This window comes from Euprymna scolopes, chromosome 30 (assembly GCF_053919585.1).
Source record: "Euprymna scolopes isolate OS-2025 chromosome 30, ASM5391958v1, whole genome shotgun sequence".
In the NCBI taxonomy this organism is placed as follows: Eukaryota; Metazoa; Mollusca; class Cephalopoda; order Sepiida; family Sepiolidae; genus Euprymna; species Euprymna scolopes.
The window spans coordinates 84,545,835-84,557,330 of NC_136511.1; the positions used below are offsets into that span (position 1 = coordinate 84,545,835).

The window sequence follows — 11,496 nt, forward strand, 5'->3', positions numbered from 1 at the left end:
GAAATAAAAACAGGTTACATTTCGATTCTAGCTCGGAAGCAGGAGAGATCACAGTGTGAATCTCACGTGTTAATTAATTATAATTAATTTAAACAGAGTCTCCACGAAATACGGGGTCACCTGAAAGAGTTTATAGTTTTTAGCGATACCTACCCCCTTCCAAAAAAAAAAAAAACCCCAAAAAACATCCGGTTATTTTCGCACGAAATTTCCACGATACGGGCAAGAGAGGAGGGTCAAGGTCTCAACGGTTTTCCGAGACACGTGCGTGCGCGCTCGCGCACACACGTGCACACACACACACACACACACACACACACACATATTTCATTTAAACTCAAATGTACAACAGTTGTGGTGGTTACAAAAGGAAAAATCATTCGTGAATTAAAAGAGAAAGAAATGTTAATATGTCGACAAAAAGAATAAATTTAAAATAATTTTAACAGTACGGTAACGACAACTCGCCGACTGTAACATATTAAAGATCCAAACATTGTTTCCTACCTTCAGATCAAGGTGTAGTAACTGTTTTGTCCTCAGTCAAGAAACTTCTGACTAAAGGAACTTTTACCTTTGTCTCATTTCAGAGTGCCGCTTTTTGCGGGAGCTTGATTTTCCTCACATGAAATATAGAACTTGCACTCTACTCTCGTGGGGTGGGGACAAGTAAATAGTAACGTTTAAAAAGATTTTAAGGGTTCTTATTTACCTGCCTCCCCACGAGGACAGAGTTAGACAAAAGGTGGGTTCTTAATGTGAGGAAACTCAAGTTCCCCAAAAAGGTCGCTCTGTGTAGATACAAAAAAAAAAAAAACAAAAAAAAACAAGTCTTTTTTCCTAAAATTAAATTTAATAATTACATTTAGAATATCAGAAATATAAATTTGATTTTAAATAAAGTAAATAATTTTACCATTACACTGGAAAGTATTTGAAAACTGAATATATATAACAAACGTTGTTAAAGACAACAAAAAGCTTCCGTTTAATTATACTTTTTCTTAATTTATTTTCATTTTCCTGATATTTTTTTAGTGTGTACGTCGAAAGGATTGATATAAGTTTCGTGTGTAGTTCTTTTTATCCACGCACGCACTATTCAAAAGATCAGAAAAATGGGGAAAAATTTTTTTAAAACAGGTATAATTAAACGGAAGCTCTCTCTCTCTCTCTCTCTCTCTCTCTCTCTCTCTCTCTCTCTCTGCTGTCTTTAACAACGTTTGTTTAAATGAAAGATTATCATATACACAATATAAGATATATATTAGATAGATATATATATTAGACAGATATATATTAGATAGATATATATTATATATATATATATATAATTATTTTTTTTACTATAATAATTAAATTAGAGAGAGAGAGAGAGAGAGAGAGAGAGAGAGAGAGAGAGAGAGAGAGAAATTTCTCAGATTTACACGTGTCTGCATAAGAATAAAAATGTCCCACAGCAGAATTTGTTTTTTTTTTCTTTCTCTCTAACTGATTTTGTTCACAGTCAAATTCATTTTCCTTTTCTTTTTCAAGTGACCCTTTCAAAAAACGACCTTCACATGTCCTTGACATTTTTAATCTCATTTCCTTTCTTTTGCGACAATGTGTTCACCTTTAAGTCGACAAGTTTGAAAATGTTTCGTGTACGTAAAAAAGTTTGTTTGGTTATTGGGGGGGGGGGGTGAATATAGAATATCACCCTTATCTACCCCCACCCCAAAAATAAAAAATAAGATTCTACTTTTTTAAGTGATTACGTATACACTCTATAGAAAAAAAGAAAGGAAAAAGATAATTATTTTAGAATTTGGGGTGAGGAATTAGTTTCGCATATAAATATAAATTTAAAATGATCATGCATTTCCGGACTATTCTAGCGTTTAAAGACAACCACCCCTACCACATTTTCTGTGTGCGAGATAAATTGGGAGTAGTCTACTTTTTTTTAGGCGACTACGTGTAGTAATCAGACTTCAGGTTAATTGTAAAAAAAGTGGCTAGGAATAAAGTGTAGTATCTGTTTCTGATGTTATATGGACCTACTTTTATTTTTGTTCCAATTCAGAGTGACCTGTTCTGGGGAGCTGAATTTTCCTTACATTAAAAACTGATCTTGTGTCAAACTTTAACCTCGTGGAAAGGCAATTAAATAACAACATCCTTAAAAAGTTCGAATGTCCCAATAATGGAGAATTTCAATGTTTTAGTAGGGGAGAGTGATTTACAAATTTACCTTTTCATAAGATAATTTTCTTTCGAAGAGATTCATTATGATCAATAACCAATAACAACAATAATATTAGCTATATTAACCGCTGTGCTGTTGCTCGGGGAAAGAGAGTGTGAAAAAAATGTAACAATCATGTTTACAAATTAAAAAAAAAAAAAAAAATTGAATCAAGAAAGAATATAGAATTTAATTTTTATATTCTATTGACAGCGTGGTAGAGGAGACAAAGGATACAATTTTATCGTTTATTTTGTCTTCACTAAAATGAAAAGTAACTTTATTGAGAGACCAAGTTGAACGCGAAGGCTACAAACTAGCAGTTGTTGATTTTACCTTCCACCACCTTTAAACCAAGGTAAAAATCTATCCAGACAGGCTCTCAGCAATAGTAAGCACTTCTCTCTCTCTCACACACTCTCTGTCTCTCTCTCTATCTCTCTCTGTCTCTCTGTCTCTGTCTCTGTCTCTCTCTCTCTCTTTCTCTCTCTCTCACACACACATACACACACACACACATACACACACACTAAAACCCCATAATTTATTATACCATACCTGTTCACACTGAAACACTTATCACAATATTTTGTGGATTTATATTAAAAAACCTTGTTAAACTTTGTGACATATTTCCATCCTATGCGGTCAGGCGCGAACGAACACCCCCATAATTTTATTATACCATATTTCTTCAAACTGAAACATAATTATCAAAGTATACTTACGAAGATAGATATGAAAAGTCTTTATTAAAGTTTGTGCCTATTTCAATTCTATGGAGGCCAGGCGCGAACGCAGACCCCGCAATTTTATTATACCATCCCTATTTAAGTTAAAACATACTTATCAAGGTATTCTCATGTACATCTATATCAAAAACACTTGTAAACGTTTTTTTTTTCATTTTTTATTTCCATACTTTGGGGGCCAGGCGCGAACGCAGACCCCCACAATTTTTATTAACTACCGTTCTGCCAGATCAAACATACCCATTCCTGTGTCTCGATACATCTTCTATCATTATATGTAATCAGTTTTTTAAAATAGTCAACCATATAGGAGCCTATTCGTGACCCCCCCACACACACACACAGACGTTCAGCTTTATTTATATTGTGTACAGAAAGTTGTTAGATGAGACAAGTCATTGGTACCGTCGGTTTCAAGCCCGATAATTAGGACCGTTTAAGATATCCTTATCAAACTCTCCTCAGCCAATATTCGTCCTAATTATCGGGCTTGAAACCGACGGTACCAATGACATCTCATCTAACAACTTTCTGTACACAAAATATAAATACGCTCTTATATTTCTGATTTTCCTTTTAATTGAGCACTCTACTGGAGTTCTTTTTTTTGTATGTATCCGTTAAAAGCGTTGAGTGAAATTTGAAGAATAAAACATGTATAAATACATTTGAAGCCAAAACTGCAACGCGAAATTTTTTTATAAAATAAACAGGTGTTTATTTTTAAAGAAATATATTTCGGAGTAAGACTCCTTTATCAATCTTTTTTTTCCCCTCTTCTTCCTTGACATGATGTAGTTGAAGATAGTTTGATGAAGAGTCCACGTGATGTTGTTAACTGCGGGGCTTTTATGAAGCCGGATAGTTGTCGCACATTTTGAAAATCTGGGTAGTTATTTTTGTGTATATCCGTTAGAAGCGTTGAGTGAAATTTGGCGAATAAAACATGTATAAATACATTTGAAGCCAAAAACTGTAACGCAAAATTTTTTCCACTACATCATGTTGAGGAAGAAGAGGAAAAAACAAAGATTGGCAAAGGAGTCTTACTCCGAAATATATTTCTTTAAAAATAAACACCTGTTTATTTTATAAAAAATTTTGCGCTGCAGTTTTAGCTTCAAATGTATTTATACATGTTTTATATATATATATATATATATATATATATATATATATATATATATATATATATATATTATATGATGACTGCAGCATCTTTACAGATGATTGCCGTCTCAAGATTCATGTTGTGTATTAAATACCCTCTTATGTGTCTCAAATGACTTTGAAGGTCTGCAGCTGACTTACAGGAATGATGACAGACATGACACACCAAGGTCAATGTCTTAACAGGGTTGATTAGATCCAGATGAGGAATATTGTCTTTGTGCACAACCACGTGCCTTGTCAGTGCAGATGTAGAGCTGCATACCTTATTGCATACCTTACTGCATATTAAATACCTTACTGCATATTAAATACCTCACTGCATATTAAATACCTCACTGCATATTAAATACCTTACTGCATATTAAATACCTCACTGCATATTAAATACCTTATTGCATATTAAATATCTCACTGCATATTAAATACCTTACTGCATATTACACACATTGTGCTTTGAGGTCGCTGTGGAACATTGAATGACGATGGTCTGCTATTGTGAGACTTCAGGTGGCTCACATACCCTGACTTCGAAAGGAGAACACGACCACTTGTTTCACACATCCAATTTGCATGGTTACCTGGCAAAAATTCTAAAATCTCCTCTCCTAAGTGCCCTTTTCAGCTGGCATGCTTCATCCTCTTAACCTGACAAGAACCACAGCCATTTGTTACCAATTTCTGCCAAGCGCTACAATCAACTGCGTTTTATTCTCAGGTGTGTCAGTATCAATATCTGTATCCCTCAGATTGTTTTTGAGGCCATCCATGTAGCGCTTTCTGGGCTTATGTTGTGGATGCTTACCACTCACAAGTTCTCCATAGAAGAGTCGCTTCGGGAGACGATCATCATCCATATGTATAATGTAACCATAATTTCAAGGCTCAGGCACCGTGCTTTTTCCAGTACCTCTGTGTCCGGCATGTGCATTTGCCATTTGATATTCCAAATTCTTCTAAAGCACTTCAGATGGTTCTAGAACCTTAATGTGTCTCTGGTGGGTTGTCCATGTTTCTGCAGCATAGAGAAGCACTGTAACAACACACACCATATACACATATATGTATATTATCTACATATACATATATACACACACACGCATATAATGATTCCCACTTCTTGACAGAATCTTGATATCTCTTCAAGTTGATCTTGAGCGTCTACATGCACGTAAGTGGCTCTTCAACCCAGCTTCACTCTTGCATGATCGTTCATAAATGTGTCAGAGGAACTAGCCAATATTTGGTGGCGCTTGTGGAAAAAAGTTTTTTTTAATTTTCTTATCAGTTTGTTTAAGCTGGGGATGGAGCATCTTACCAAATACGAAACACTCACCCGCTAACTCAAATATTCCAACTGAGAGATCTTTTTAAGAGTCTGACCGTCCCTTCAAGTGCAATTATTTGAATCTCTCTTGCACTTGGTTCACAGGGTATATTTGCCAGGTAGTTTTTCACTTGCTGATTTACAGACAAATCTACGGATATTACCACAATACTTTGGTGGTAGCACATCCTCATAAAAATTGGTAGCCTTTTGTGCGACTTCACATGGTTCACCAAAACCAGCTTTAGACAGAACGAATCTGCGACAGATTGTGCATTTCAGTTCTTGTTGAAACTCGGCAGGAATTGCAGATTCATCCTGATTTCTAAGAGCATGTTTTAATACTGCATGCTTAACACGCATCCTTCTATGATTAATTTTATCGAATTATTTCCATCCAGTTCGAACTTCCCAGTTATTCATATTGATTTCCAGTAACTTACGGTTATTCCTCAGTAACACACACATATACACAGACATACACACAGACATATACATACACATATACATACAAACACTATTACAACTACTCGTTTTACATTTATTTTCAAATGATAATAAAATGTAAATAAATCAATTCATAAAAAGCTAAGACAAGTTGGTGCAAATTGTGATTCTTTTTAAATTTGATTTTTCAAGTTTTTTAAACCATAAAATGATTTTTTATCCAACTATTTTGAATAAAAACTTTTAACATGATAAATAATAAAAAATGATTTTTTTCAACAAGCAGAAAATTTTTAAAGAGAACGTGTTTAAGGCCTAACAAAACAACACAATGAAAAATAAATAACTGATCACAGTGTAGTATCTGTTTTTGAGTTGTATACTCATACCAGCCGTCATTCAGTTCACCATGACATTTCAAGGTTCGATTGGTGTGGTTCCAATTCCTGTCTGAGGGAGGTATATGGTTGTTCAGTTCTATTCTATGTGATGCACCCTCCAAGGTATTATTCCTTCCTTTGGGGTGGAGAGGTGGGTAATTGCCAGACAAGGACCATCCTCAACGGGCAGAATGTAATCTGATCAGCATTCTTTGCCAAGAACTTTATATAAAACTCAATCATATGCGATCAGGATCATCTACCTCCTGAATTTCCTCCCAAGACCGAAAATAATCTGAGCAACATCCACCTATTTGTTTACGATGTTGCCACACTCATTAAGAACCTTGATGCTAGCAAAGCAATTGATCCTGACAATATTCCAGTAATAGTATTCAAAAAGCTGCAACTGGAACTAGCACCCATTCTTGCAAAGCTGTTCAATCAATACCTAAAGGAGAAATGTTTCCCAACACCCTTGTCCAGTATTTATAAATACTGGAGATCGGTCTTCTGCATCTCAGTACAGACCATTTAGTCTTCTGTGTGTCATGAGTAAGTTGCTTGAATCCGTGTTAAATAAAGAAATTGTCAACCACCTCAGCAAAAATCATTTACTCAGTGACAAACAATATGGTTTCCGTCCTGCAAGATCTACAGCTGATGTACTGACTGTAATTTCACATTAGAATCAATGACTATCGATGGGAAGAAATTCCTTTCAAGAGTAATAGCTCTTAACATATCAAATGCATTTGATAGGGTTTGCCACAAAGGTTGACTTTACAAAATTTTCAGCTATGGAATATCTGGGAATGTCTTCTCAACCATCAAATCTTTTGTCTCATAAAGGTTTTTACAAGTAGTCGTCGATGGACAGAAGTCTGAAACGCAATGATCTATCCTGAGCCCAACTCTCTTCCTTATCTGCATCAAGCCACATTCTAACCACATCTGTCGACATATATTCAGACAACACTACCATCTATGGCAGCATCTCAAAGGCTAACAACAACCAAGATTTCTCTGAGTCTCTTCTCCGATCTTGAGTATATAGTGCAATGGGGCAAAAGGTGGATGGTTTAGTTTGATGCATCCAAAATCAAACTTCTATCTTTTCACCATAAAAGCTCTGATCCCTACTTGGCACTAATTGATATGAATGGCTCTCGTCTCAAAGAAGCTCCCTGCTTTGACAAGCTTCTGGATCTGACCTTCACTTCTGACATGAAATGGAAGACTTACATCAAGTCGCCAAGGTCCTCAGAAAAAATGGTTGCATCATTCTACTGCTCCAGAAGGCATCTAACCGCTGACGCAATCCTCTACCTGTATAAGAGCTACATAGTCCTAAAATTAAGTACTGTTGCTACATATCGGTAGGAGCTGCTCGGAACTACCCATTCTGCCTTGAAAAAGTTACGCAAAAAACACTCGTCTGTCTACAACCATTATCAACAATTTTTCCCACTCTTTATCTGCGTCTACGTTTAAATGCAAATTCCATGAACAAAGCTTCTTTCCTTGAACTCACCCTCCTCGTGCAACCTTGTCGTTTGCTTTCTAGGTGACTACAGAATGGTCGTTGTCAAGTACAATGTAAACAAGTTCTTCTTGAGCTGTCCCCCTTAAATAATCAAATTGTACCCAATTTCCACCACTAACAATTATTACGCTGTTGTGCCGGTGACCACCTTACACTCAGTAACCCTTATCCTCGAGCGGCCTTCGAGCCTTGTTAAGTGGTGACTCACTGACTCAGTGACTCATTTGTAAAAAAAATAAGAAATAGTAACTTATCTTGCCTTTGATAACATTTATTTATTGCATATTTGTTTTTTTCAACCCTCATTTGTTCTGTCAGTTACAGTAATATATATATATATATATATATATATATATATATATATATATATATACACACACACACACACACACACACCCATGTTATTCAACTGCGTCACTATTGTACAATTGAACGAAAACCGGTTTGAAATATCAAAATACATCGGTTTGAACTTGAAACAAAACAGTTATAGTTGTGATATGGTACAAAAGGGGAGATATTAAAATCGAATTCTGAAAGGTATACAAAATCAATTTTTAGATGAAATCCAATTGATCGACCCGCGACCATATGTTGTAGAAGGGGTGAAATTTTAAGGATTAGAACCTTTAAAACGAATGCAAAGTGAACATAATGAAATGTATAGTTAACATCAATTTAAAGCAAAGATATTTTGAGATAATAATTCATGTTTTAATACTGAATTAAATTGAAACATTGGTATATCAAAACATTGAACATCAGATAAATTATTTAAAGTTTTTTGGCACTGATGTTTTAGTAACCCAGTTAATTCAAATTTAAGTCACGTAAATTATTTAAAGTGAAACTAGTTTAACTATCAACATATAATCTCTAAATGAACTCAACATTTAAAAAAAAAAACTGGGCTTTTTATTTATTCGCTATTATTATTATTATTAGGCCCCGAGATTCGAAAAGATACTGTACCTGAAGAAGGTTGTCGAAACGTTCTAAACATAAAAATCCAAATGAGAATAGTAGTCCGTAGAATAAAAATTAATCTTAATCTAAATAATTTTGAAACAAATTTTTTATAAGAAATTCTAAGAAAATATCAGAACAAAAAAAATGAACATAAATCGTTCATAGAAAATAAACCCGTTCAAATTTTGTTTTAACACACACACACACACACACACACACACACACACACACACACATATATATATTTATAAGAATCGAAATTTTAATTTCAAGAAAAGTGCTTTCTGTTATTTACAAACACACAATTTGGTATAGGGGGTCTTGGTACTATTATATCAGACAGAAGTGGGTGCTATGTTAAGTCTTAGGGCCCGTATTTCCAGGCATTTCCTCCTTCGAGAAAGAGGGCGTACAGTGTTCCGAAGGCGGCGTACCGCGTACACTGCCTTCGGAAAATGACGCAAAGGTAGATTTTGAAGCCATTTGTGCCCCATTTTGGGGGAGGAGGAGGGAAGTGCCGGATTCCGGCGATAAACCTCGTGTCAAATACAGTATTGTTGAAAAGAATGAGAAATATCACCTTTCGAGGACGAATGCAGAATTTTCTTAACATCGGAAAATACGTCAATAAAAAGTGGTTTTCAGTTAAATAGTAAGTTTAAACGAGAAATAGTAAAGCAAAGAATTTCCCATTGAAAAACAGGGTAAAAAAAAAAACAAAAAAAAAACGAAACAAGTCATGATTCATATATTTTTTTTCAAGGCTGAAAAGGAAATGTGAAGGTCTTATCAATTTTGAAATAAGAAAAAGTCGGCTTTTAAAAACAAAGGAAACCTCGAGATATCCGGGTTTTTCTGTTTTTAGAAAGAAAATGTATCTACGAATGAGACGGGTATGGGAGATGCGACGAACCACGAGGAAGAAGAAACCCCTGGAAGTAAATAAGGACACAAAAATATTCAAAAGTGGTCGTATTTTTTTTTTTTTTTTTTTTTTCGAAATACAAAATACAAACACTGTCGTCGTTTGCGCGAAGCATCGTGATCATAAATACATCTAAGGTTCGAATCTACATATCCTTGTAAACAGATTTGTAGAATTCTTATTAAATTTACTTTAAACAGAAATGACCGAAACGTATGAAATTGATGAATTGTTAACGTAAAGAAACAAAAGGGGAAAAAAATATGCTTGTTTTGTGTGTGAAAAACATCTCATGGACAAAGTAAAAGAAAGGACTAGACATGTTTTTTTGTGTTTTTTTTTTGTCATTAATAATAGAGTCTATTATTGTCGACAAAAGAGCAGTTTTTATTTTTAACGCGAACAATTTAAAAATAGATAAAGTAATAAAAAGGAAATATTGATGAGGAAATTATATAAATACAAAAGATTGTGTGATTTATTGAACTCTGCCTTTTGCGAAATAAAAGAAAAGGTTTAATTTTTTCAACGCTACAACGTTGTTTTGTTTTTCAAGACGAAACTGAACAAAAGTAATTGTGTTTGTTGAACACGCGGAATATATATATATATATATATATATATATATATATATATATATATATATATATATATATATATATATATATATATATATAACTCATAATAAATGTAAATGATATACTTACATTTTATTGTTAGTTTTTATGATGATGATAATAATCTCCACCTTCAAAGGCTTGAAATATCCATAAAACGTCCTTGATATATATATATATATTTCTTAAAATAAACTAGATATTGTAGATTGTGTTCAATGTTCAATTCAGTGTATTGAAAAGTAAGATCTTATCGACCGTGGATGTTGACAAAAAACTTGGCCATGACCTTAAGGCGAGAAGGGGGAGGGTCGTCGCTCTTTCGTCGTCCGCCAATGTCGAGGCTGAAACTCCGCAAAATAATAATAATAAAAACCCGAGAAAAAGCCCGCGCGCTTTCTGTTACGTCGACGTCGTGTCTTCTTCTTCCGCCGCCGCCCATTCAGTCATAATATTAGCCGTCGAGGTGGGGGGGGGGGGGTAGATAGAATGAAAAAGCGAGAGAGAGAGAGAGAGAGAGAGAGAGAGAGAGAGGGGGGAAACGGAGACTCTTGTTATTACGTCGAATCATTTCTAAGAGTGCTGAAGATATATAGATATATTTACTACTTACTATAAGTATTTTATATCCGCCCTTGTTTATTTTTTAAATTTTAACAATTTTTTTTTTTTTACAAGGAAGTCACCATTTATCAAGGCCCAGAGGCCACTCGAGGATAACAATATATTTCCTTCAGTTTTCCCCCCTCCTTTCTCTCTTTCTCTCTCTTTCTCTGTATATATATATATATATATATATATATATATATATATATATATAGAGAGAGAGAGAGAGAGAGAGAGAGAGAGAGAGAGAGAGAGAAAATGGAGAAATCACACATATAACACGTGTGTGCGTGACGATAGAGAAAGAGGAAAAATATACTTTATATAATTTAATTGCACAGTGTGTTTTAAAGTTAATTGCTCATAATATATAATAAGTATATTATTGTTGAAGTAAATAAACAAGTATATATTAAGTTCCTTTTTTTAAACAACTTTAAATGTATTAATTAAATAAACTTAAACGCAATATTTCTTCAAAAGGGCTCAATACAAGACAGCGCTATAAATATACATTTTATAAACAG

The 11,496-nt window shown here is 34.3% G+C and overlaps 1 protein-coding gene across 2 annotated transcripts in view; it reads right to left on the minus strand.

Annotated features, from left to right (window-relative positions):
- Positions 1 to 10,790, minus strand: part of LOC145254869 (steroidogenic factor 1-like) — a 377,291-nt gene extending 366,501 nt beyond the window's left edge. The window contains exon 1 of one of the 2 annotated variants that reach the window (XM_080113737.1): positions 10,454 to 10,790. The gene's annotated coding sequence lies outside the window, so the exon portion shown is untranslated. The remainder of the gene's footprint in view (positions 1 to 10,453) is intronic. The other variant, XM_080113739.1, reaches the window with a different exon arrangement.
- Positions 10,791 to 11,496: the final 706 nt, after the last annotated feature.